Source organism: Pelecanus crispus, chromosome 1 (assembly GCF_030463565.1).
Source record: "Pelecanus crispus isolate bPelCri1 chromosome 1, bPelCri1.pri, whole genome shotgun sequence".
In the NCBI taxonomy this organism is placed as follows: domain Eukaryota; kingdom Metazoa; phylum Chordata; class Aves; order Pelecaniformes; family Pelecanidae; genus Pelecanus; species Pelecanus crispus.
The window spans coordinates 14,711,260-14,721,629 of record NC_134643.1 but is presented as its reverse complement, the minus strand read 5'-3'; the positions used below and the strand labels follow the sequence as shown (position 1 = coordinate 14,721,629).

At 45.7% G+C, this 10,370-nt stretch overlaps 1 protein-coding gene across 9 annotated transcripts in view; it reads left to right on the top strand.

Moving 5' to 3' along the window:
• The first annotated feature begins 5,229 nt into the window (after positions 1-5,229).
• The window catches only part of SLC26A5 (solute carrier family 26 member 5), a 42,246-nt gene continuing 37,105 nt past the window's right edge, over positions 5,230-10,370 (top strand). For 5 of the 9 annotated variants that reach the window (XM_075715213.1, XM_075715221.1, XM_075715168.1 and 2 more), the window contains exon 1: positions 5,699-6,084. The gene's annotated coding sequence lies outside the window, so the exon portion shown is untranslated. Of the gene's footprint in view, positions 5,270-5,698; positions 6,085-10,370 lie in introns of those variants that run through there. The other 4 variants (XM_075715174.1, XM_075715183.1, XM_075715191.1 and 1 more) reach the window with 4 other exon arrangements.

The following is a 10,370-nucleotide window of genomic DNA, read 5'->3' as shown; positions in this document are numbered from 1 at the left end:
TCCAGATTCCAGGAAGTTCTTCCTTACATTTTTTCCATTCCTACAACACACAAGGTAGTGTACACCAACGTCATGCTCAGTGTATGTACTGTTTTATTTTTCCTCCCATATGACTGAAAATAATGAGTCATCTGACATTAAATAGTTGTTAAAATAGCAAGGATAATGCAGCACATAATCAATGGCAATAAAACGGCGTCAGTGCTATAAAATGTACTAATAAGCTTATCTACTGGTATAAAACTTTGGCAGGCATAACTATGAAAACTGATGCTTTTAGTATACCTTACATCTTCCTCATTTCTCCTATCACCTCACTAATCCACGTTCCAGTGGAATAAGGAGAACATAAGAGAAATGAAATAAAAATACAGGAAGATGAAGCTCTGACCTGCTGGAGTTCCTGGAACAACTGAAACTTGAAGTTCTCATAATTTTGCCTGAATGTTCTTCTCTTGAGCTTGCTTCATCCACAGGTGATAACAATACCTTAGTGAGAGGAAATGAGTGTGGTACAAGTATTTTGAAGGACCGAATTAGGCTTTGCATGAGCTTGACAATTTAGAGAAGTGGGTAGAAATGAAATACCACAGCAAATATACTCAAGGACAAGACATTGTCAAAGAGCAAGGTACCAGCACACAAAATGGGTAAATATCTGGCTAGGCAGCAAAACTATAGGAAGAGAATCAACAGCGTAAAGCAGTTTAAAAAAATGCCATTTTGCATTATATCAATAGAAGTGTTTCTGGTATATGGCTGGTAAAGTAGATGACAGTTGTCAGCTGTTGAGCCCTTCACTTAAATACAGATGTAAACAAGTTGGAGGGATTGCAGAGTACAGCAGCAAAAAACAAGACCCTTGAAACCATCCGCTTCCAAGTAGAGAGAGTTGGTTTGTTTAGTCTAGAAAGGAAAACATTTGGAAAGAGACATGACAACAGACATAAACACGGATCTATGTTTCATTTTCTTGCTAACCCTTCAGGGCAAATGTCCCTGGGTGGAAATGCAGCCACAGCATCACCTCATCATTTATCCATCAGTGGGGAATGGGGTTTGGTTATTATCCGAGCAGGAAGCCGGTGTGAGGCTCTACAAGCCCCGCTGATGGATGCACAAAGGGCCACGCGCAAGCAGCAAGGTACAACAGATAAACCCCGCTCAATTCAGCTCTGTAGCGAGGCTTAACTAAATACGACCAAATGCTGGAGTAACAGGAACAAGCTTGCTGTAGAGGGGAGCTACCTTGATCCTGAGCTGGTGAGGAAGCCTCAAAACCAAATGAGATCAGCAAAAGGGCTTTGCCTACCTTAAACATGGCCCCAAAGAGCTCTCCAAGGACTGTTAGCAATCTGGAGCCCACGTGTCCGCTTGCAGCACATCTCCTGTGAAGGAGCAGATGGAGCGCCTACCATCCGCAGGGGGTGGATCTGCTCCTGGGAGAAACGACAGTGAGATACGAGGCTGCAAAAGTCACACGCGTGACACGTGGACGAACTGCCTAGTGTTATCCTGTGTTACTGATGGTTTATGACTGTTGGTTTTTTCTCCCCCGTGTCTTCTCAATTCAGCTGAAGGGACCAACCTGGCAGCAAGCCTAAGGACTTAGGCCTGTGCATGGCTAATTATCACAGAGCCTTATGGGGAGAGTTTGAGCCAGCACCCAGCAAGGAGGGGCCAATAAAAATGGTATTCCGGGGATGGAGGAGTAGTGTGCTGGAGGGCACTGATAAATGCTGGGTTTATAGTTTGAAATCTGTATTTCTTTTGAAAGAAAACAAGCTTGTTAAGCTTCTTTAGGAAAAAAAAAAAAAAGAGGATGTGGTTGTGCTTTTGAGCTACGGTGCTCTTTCAGTCTGCAAAAGAGTTAGCGGCAAAGAAACTCTTTCAGAGGGCTCAGCTGCTTCCCTGATTGCCTGTGGGCCAAAGGCAGGACTGGGGGAGGTACCGGGCAGCCACAGGTTTCGGGGCCACTTCTGCATTAGAATCATAGAATCGTTTAGGTTGGAAAAGACCATTAAGATCATTCAGTCCAGCCATTAACCTAACATTACCAAGTTAACCTAACATTAACCTAACATTACCATTAACCTAACATTACCAACATTACCAATTAGGATGCTATTGCTGATAGCACAAGAGTGGGCTGATAGCCCCAGGTCCCTCTTTCCCTGCACACTGGCTGTGCACGCACAGCCCAGCCTTCTGCCGGTACCGTCTTGCTCCGGGTGTGCAAGACACAGCATGTGCAAAGCCATTCAACTGGTTTACATTCACGACTGGACAAACAACTTAGCTCACTGAAAATCACACCCTTCTCAAGGGACGTTTTAAAGGATTCGAGTTCAACCACTTTCAAGGAACTTTTCATGGTAAAAAGGAAAATGTCCTAATGTTTGGGCCTCTGCTAGAATAATTGTGCTATTACGGACAATAATAAAGCTTGACACGACTAATGTAGGATGTGGGTAGTAACTAATTAACAGAAGCAATTTAAGAACCAAGCCAACTGCTGCTGAAATCAGTGGAAAAATCCCTGTAAATCTAAATGCATTTTACGTCAATCTAGAAATGTCCACCTCAACTTCACTAATTCAGCTGGTTTGAGCCGTCCTAGACTCCATGGTCAGATATATTCAGGGTTTTTTCCACCCTAGAAAGCTGTCTCATGATTAGAAGAACTCTGAGTGTAGTTAGGGAGCAGCTGGGAGTGACCCCGTCGATGGAGCCCATCTGACCCAGTTTGCTAATTTGGGATGTCCCGTGTGGGATGTCCACGCCAACAAGACAACCAGAAGCGTCGGAAGCCTCCACACTCCCTAGTCCCTCAGCTAGCTCCTGTGCCCATACTCACTACCAGTGGTTGTTTGAGGAAGCTGAGAACTGAACAGCCCAACAACTGGAGCTCCAACCAGCTGTGAGCGCTGGATCTGGCCTTTGATGGTGCCTCACAGCTTTCCTTATGCTGCTGGAGAGCAATGGCTCCTGCTGCTCCATCCCCCGTGAGCCAGACGAGCCCTCAAAGCTCACACTTGGCTCCCTGTCATCACCCAGCTCCAGTGGTGTGTGTGCCATTAGCTAATTTCCCCCAATTATCCTCCACAGGAGTTTTTTTAGTCTCCCCAATTGTCCATATTGTTTATTCTGTATTAACTTCCCCTCCCTTTTTTTGTTTTGACCAAAAAATCCTCTTTTCATCTTGTTCCTACTGAGTTCAGCACTACATTAATCCCTGCCCTTCTCTCAGAGCTGAAGAACTGAAGCATCTTTTACCATTTTAGACAATGCTGGAAAGAGGCAATAAAAAGAACTATTAACCTTCCCAGTGGGTCATGCGAAAATGCGCACAGGAAATTAAAACCAGCTTCGGTTCCTGTGTTTAAATGCAACCATTGACACAATTAGTGTAACATAATCCACAGTGTGGATTACTATAACATTGAAAATGATTTATACCTTTGTGGATTTTTCTAGCAGGAAATCTGCTATTCCCATGTTTGTTTCAGGCTTTCTCCTCTCCCTTCTCTTTGTGCAGAGTGTATAAGCACAGCTCTGTCTGTGGTATGTTACTGCAATATATGCTTTACTGGTAATAAAGCATTTCAGAATTCCAGTACATCAACACCTTCCTAAGGTCATTAATTCTAACACAAGTTACAGGTGCCCAAGTTCAGAAAAAAATAGCTTCTTGGATAAATAAATATGAACCAAAAAAGATTTTTTTCCCAAAGTATCTCCATTTACCCAGTTCCGTATAACACTGGCATCCAGCACCATTCCACACGAAGTCTGATGTATGTGGTGTATCTAATATATCACTCCGAAATTGTTCATCAAAATGCCTTTTTATTACAGCCTATTTTGGATAAAACCAGTTATAACAAACCTTTTATTTAAAATGCAACTTTTGAAATGTTTTGACCTTGCAATTTCTCAGTTTGACAACACTGAAATTTGAAGTAGTGTATTTCAGCTTGAATTAACTTGAATTTTATTTAAGTTACTCTTAAACTCTAACAAAGGCTAACATGTCAAGGAATAAAGGTTTTTAAGGTTTTCAAAATAATATGTTCCAGTAGACGTCAGTTTTACAATTTTTTCGTGATCTCAGTGCGTAAGAATTTCAAAATATTTTTTTCCTACCAGTTCTAGGTACAAACCCAAATCTCTAAGAATCCGAGAGGTGGGAAAACATTTTCTCCTGGGCAAGAGACAGAGCTATTGTTATGTTGGAAAACGTTTATAAATCAAGGACTGAAAGATGAGATCTGTGCAGATTTCACTACCAATTCCTGCGTATTCACAAGGAAATTGATACCTACGTATCCTTTGCATCCCTAAATAAGTAGGAAACTACATCCAGTCACTTGTGAGGCCGGCCACTCCGAGGCCCAGGCTGACAAGCATGCTTCTCAGACAGCAGAGCTGGCAAAAATATGCTCATTATAAAAGAAGAAAAATAATTGTAAGTCAGTCTCTTGAAGTGTCCGGTCAACACGCAGTCCTTCAGAAATGTGTTTTTACATTCATTTACGCGACTGGCACATGCCCATGTGCGACGCCTGGCGTATACGCGGCATTTCTTCACGGACGGAGCATCGATGTCTGCTTTTTCAGAACAATTTCAGGCAATAAATCCCACCGAGGCTTATTCACTGGAATTTCGGGACAACGCCGCCGGAGTTCGTTTAAGGACACGGTGCGCCCCAGCTCCGTGCACGCCGGCGCAACACAAAGCGCCAGGCCACGTCCTGCGCATGGTGTCACGGCTGGCGCTCCCCAGGTCCATTTTTGTACCCAAACTGGAGATAAACGACAGTTCCCCATCCCGTGCGTGCGTGCGGCCCCGGCAGGGCGGGCCGGGGGCGGCGGCCGGGCTGCGGCGGGGCAGGGCCCCCTCAGGCCGCAGCGGCACCGGGCGCGGCCGCCGCCCACCCCGCCGGTAGCGGCCGCAACGGCGCCGCCGGGCGGGGGCGCGCGCGGGCGGCCCCGCGGCATTCTGGGGCTTGTAGGCCGCGGCGGGAGCGCGCCCGGCGGGGGCTGCGGGGCGGGGGACTACGAGTCCCAGCCGCGCCCGCGCTCGCCCGCGGCCGGCCAGGGGAGGAGGCGGGGGCTGGCGGCCCGCCGCCGCCGCCCGCCCCGCTCCCTGCGCTCACCTTGGGCGCGGAGGGGAGGCGGCACGCGGCCGCCGTCGCGGGTGCCATCGCCGCCGGGCTGGAGGGGGGCAGCGCCCGGAGGCGAGCGGAGCGCGGCCGGGCTGGCGGAGGTGAGCGCGGCGTGCGGGGCCGGCCGCGGCGGGGTCCCGCCTGAGGGGGCGAGCCTCGCCGTGAGGAGCGCCGCGGCGGGGTCGCGCTCTCCCGGTGCCTGCGGCGCCAGCCGGGTCGCCCCGGGCCGGGGCCTGGCCTGGGGGTGGTGCCGGGGGGTCTCGCCCGGTGCCTTCCCTGCTCCCTTCGCCCGCTCTGCCCGCCGGCCCCTGCCTCCTCGCCCCGCGCCCTCCCCGCCGGCGGAGCTGCCGGCGCTCGGTGGGCCAGGGCAGCGGGTGAGCAGGCGCTTGTGAGCGCGGTGCCCGCCTGGGCGCCGTGCCGAGGCGGCCGGGCTGGTCTGCGCCTCCTCCTGAAGGCGCTCCTTGGAGCTCGGAGGCTGCCCGGGCAGCAGGCAGCACCCACGCTGCTGGTGACGGTAAGATACGCGCAGAGCGCCCGGGCTGACCTGCAGGAGAAAAATGAAAGGGGAAACCAGAGGAAGGTTGCGAGATCAGTCATTTCCTTGTCTAGTGACTGCAGCCCTCTGACTTTAAGCTACGGGCTGTCAGTTTAGGTCAGAGCGACCGTCCGAGAAGTCTTGTAACAACAAGAAATAACTGCTTTGCGCCTGGTTACCTGCTTCAACCCAAAGATCTTCAGAGCCTTCCCAAAACCTTGACTGAACTATTCTGCATCCACCCCCCAGTTTTCTGGCAAAGAATAAGGTTGTGGCTTTCCCCGTGTCAGTATTTTTCAACCTCTGGTCTGCGAACTGCAGGAGCATTTTGAACTCCTGACAAGGATCAGTGAAAGCAACCAGGAAAGGCCAGCCAGAAAAGTAAGTAGGCTTAAATTTGCTGTGCTGGTGCCCATACTGCTGTTGCAAAACTTTTCATTGTCTGAACATTGAAATATAGTTGAAAGCTCTTTCAGTATGCTTCAAAATTTCAGATAACCCAAATGGCTGTTGCAGCAGGCATTTAGAGATACTCCAGTAGTAAGAAAAAGAAAAAAAAAAAAAATTACTGCCATTATTTCTGCTGATGACTCAGCAGAATGTAAATTCACAATTCTTTGTATCTGTCACAGTAACACAGTTGCACAGCACTGGTTTGGATGGGGATGACTGACAGTTTAACAAGGGTCTGGCCACTGGAGTTTTTTTGGCCAAAGCTTTCACAAAGGACAACTAAAATTTTCAGACAGACTTTTATAGAATAGAATGTATTCTGGGTTAACAGGTGTCTTGATTTATATTACAGAATTTTCATAAGTAGGATGCTACTTTACTAGCTGCTGTAGAAACGGAAAAGCTAAGGTAATTAACTGCACAGTGTCAGAAGCAAGCACATGTAGGTGACTTGCACTGAATTAACTCTGTGGGGATCAACTCTCGCATTGGCCTTCCTCAAGTGGTAGTAATCTCACTTTGAAATACTTGGTTTATGGCAATTCCAAGCCTTCTCAGGACACGATAGGTGTTCCAGTTCTGCATTTAGCAGTATTCCTGAACTGAAGTATTTTATTAATTGTCTTGCAATGTACTGTGAAACATCTCTGAAATGGAATGGGGAAAGAGTATAGGGAGAGAAGGGAGTTTGATCCATGCAAAGCTGCTGTTGATAGCTGATAAAGCGTATTCATTTCAGATAGCATACACACCCTCGTGTAGACTTGAGGGCCTTGAACTCAGCAGTCTCGTGCTAAAAGCTTCATTACGCTTAAATACCTTTTATTTGTGGGGGGAGCTGGGGCAGTATTGTGTTATAAGCAGAATCACATTTCAGTGAAGGAAAGAAAGCTCTAAAGTCCAATAAGAAGAAAACTTGCTGCTACTTCCAGGCTTGGGTTCTGATCACTAAACTCGATTTCCTCTGCCTAAGTAGTCTGTCCAGTGCTGATACGGGTTTTTTGATTGTACTGTACAAACTCTGTGTAGGGTAACAGTTTGCTTAAAGGCTGACATACTTACAGTTAAAGTGAAGATGGCTGAGCGTGATCCTGGGGGAAGGGGCATAGGACATGGTGAAGTCTTTAGCCTCTGCCACAGACTGAGCCCAGTTTTCTGAGCTGAGTGCTTACTGAAGTGCTCTGTTGGGTTCAGCCATCAGATCTGAAGACTTGGGGCACTAAACAGCCATCAAGTATTGCCTTTTGTTTGGAGTTTCTAGTCCATTACTGTGGACTTGATATCTTGATGATATCTTTAGCACACAGCTCTTCATAGGTATAGTAGTCTGTCCCCAAGGACGCGATGTCTTTAGAACTTAAATGTTCCAAAACCACATGGGAAGTTGGTTATTATTTAACATGATGCTGAAATCATGCATTACTGAGGCACAGATCTAGCACATGGCTGCAATACTGTTGTTCTTTTGCTAGTAATGTGAGAAAGAAGAACTGAGCATGTGTTTATCTGCTTTGACTATTATTATAGTTGTTGTGGTTTAACCCGGTAGGCAGCTAAACACCACACAGCTGTTTGCTCACTCCTGCCGTCCCTAGTGGAATGGGGGAGAGAATTCGGGAAAAAAAGAAGTACAATTTGTGGGTTGAGATAAAGACAGTTTAATAGGACAGAAAAGGAAGGGAAAATAATAATAATAAAAGAATATTTAAAATAAGTGACACACGATGCAATTACTCACCACCTGCTGACCGATGCCCAGTGTGTCCCCGAGCAGTGGTTCTCTCCCCACCGGCCAACTCCCCGCAGTTTCTATACTGGGCATGACACCATATGGTATGGAATAGCCCTTTGGCCAGTTTGGGTCAGCTGTCCTGGCTACGCTCCCTCCCAGCTTCTTGTGCACCTGGCAGAGCATGGGAAGCTGAAAAAATCCTTGACTAGTGTCAGCACTGCTTGGCAACAAAATATCAGTGTGTTATCAAGATTATTCTCACACTAAATCCAAAACATGGCACTGTGCAGCTACTAGGAAGAAAATTAAGCCTGTGGAAGAAAATTAACTCTATCCCAGCTGAAACCAGGACAGTATCCACTCCTTGTTCTATACCATCTACGTCATGCCCAGGTCCTACCCTTTCCAAAACATTCCAGTTAATCACCACCACTTTTCCTGTCATTTAGTATATGCACACAGATATCATTCCCTTAGTCTATGGGCCATCCCTCTAAAATGACCGTTGGGTTCATTTAGTCCATGACTTTGGGCTCCATCTGTCATAAGTCTTTCAGGGCAGGAGAGATGGTGTGTGGTGTTGGATTGTTGCATGCTGAAGCCAGTTCTGGTTCTGTCACCAAAGTTCATTCTTCGTCAGTCTGGGCAATTCTTACTGTAATACCATTGATATGGCATATAGTAACCATAAAAGTGATAACATACAGCATTATACAGCAATTAAAATGATACCATTCAGTTCTTGACTATTTTCACCCCAAATCAAATCCCCTTGAAGTACACATCGGACTTGCCCATTCTGTTGCATTATCCACTGAGTGCACCCAGGTCCTTGAGCAAAAGCAATCTCACAGGCAGTTTCTCAAATTGTTGTCCTACATGGTAGCATCAGACCTTTAACTGAATAATGGAAGGACAGTGGATCTCAAAGAATAATGAAATTACAATGACACTGTATCTGTGCATGTACATTAGATATCAATTTGATGATTAAATCAGAGTATGCAAAATTCCTAGGAAGAACTTGTGTTACTTCAGCCATCCATTCTTCCTGTGCTAACATTCGCACACGAGGAGAAAGCCAGAAGGTCTTTCATTCTTGTCTACTAATTATGCCATCTTCTCTTCAACATTGAAATGGGTTGCTTTAATTCGCAACTCAAGGTTCAATAGCATTTGTGGGTTCCCTCATTTCTTCATACTAGTCACTTTTTTTCTGAATAGCTTTACTCAGCGGTCTTTTGGCATCTCTCATGCATTTCCTCATGATCCAGCATTCACTTCCTTCTGAATCTGATGAAGGTGAACTGCTGGCTGATATTTTTTTTGTCTATCTCATTGCGGATACAATTTTTCCATAAGAACTGGTTTTCTAAAGCCTGTGTTTTTCTGTCTGTTCGTTTGGTAGATCTCTAACTTTTAGCACAAGAAGACCATGCTGAAGCCAAAATTCTCAAGCTCAAATTAGCCAATTGATTTCCCAGTTAAGTTTAATGAATTAAATGCCTTCCTTACTCTGATGTGTTTCCTTCCGTAGATCTGTTAGCCAGCATGATGTTGTCCTGCTAGATGGTATTTCTTGATAGTCCTTCTTAATAGTATTTCTTAATGTGGCTACAAGACCTGCCGTTGCTATTATTTTATACATAGTTATCTATCACTTTTTGCTCTTCGGAAGTGTAAGCAGCAATGAAGTCCAGGTCTTGTAGTTATTTTCCATGTGCCCAGGTAATGAGAAAGCTATAGACAAACAGACAATGTCAGTTATTTCCATGGCTATGAAGGTACGGCTGTGTTTGTGCAGGCAGTTGAATGGGTTTTGCAAGTCAGTTGTGTTGGTAAGATTTAGATTTTATTAATGATCATGAGTACATATATGAATAACTGGTCTATGTGGTAACTTGGGTTAGTATTCTCAAAGACTTGCATTAACTGTTTCTTTTGTTTTGTGAAGTAGCAAGCTGGGAAGACCTTCCATGTGACAAACAATAGTGTGATTGCCACCTTCTGAGTTTTTTGACAATTAATCTGTATTTCCACTGCCTGGGTGGAGTCTCTCTTTCTCCAGCCTTCACTGAAGAATTCTTACCAGTTTCGCACAGGCAGTGGATCAAGTTTTGCTGCTCTGCTTTGACTGTTGCCTGCCATTTTGTATGTCCAATCTTGTTTGCGTCCTTGTGTTGTTATGGGTTGGTTTGGGTTGTTTTTTTTTTTAGCTAATTAATAGATTTTAATCTATGAATTGAAAACCTGAGATTCTGAGACCTAGACTGGGCTAGAGCTAACGTCAGATTGTTCATTTTCATTTATTTTATAGACATCAGGTCCTGAGGCAGGGCTGGGACTTTTGAGAACTCCTCAGAAAACCTCTCATAACTAAAGCGTGGACAGGATTTTCCAATCCAAATCAAAGATTGCAGTGTCTGTCATTTAAAACATCCTTGTTGGAGTTTATTCTAGTAGGGCCGGATCAAATTAAGGG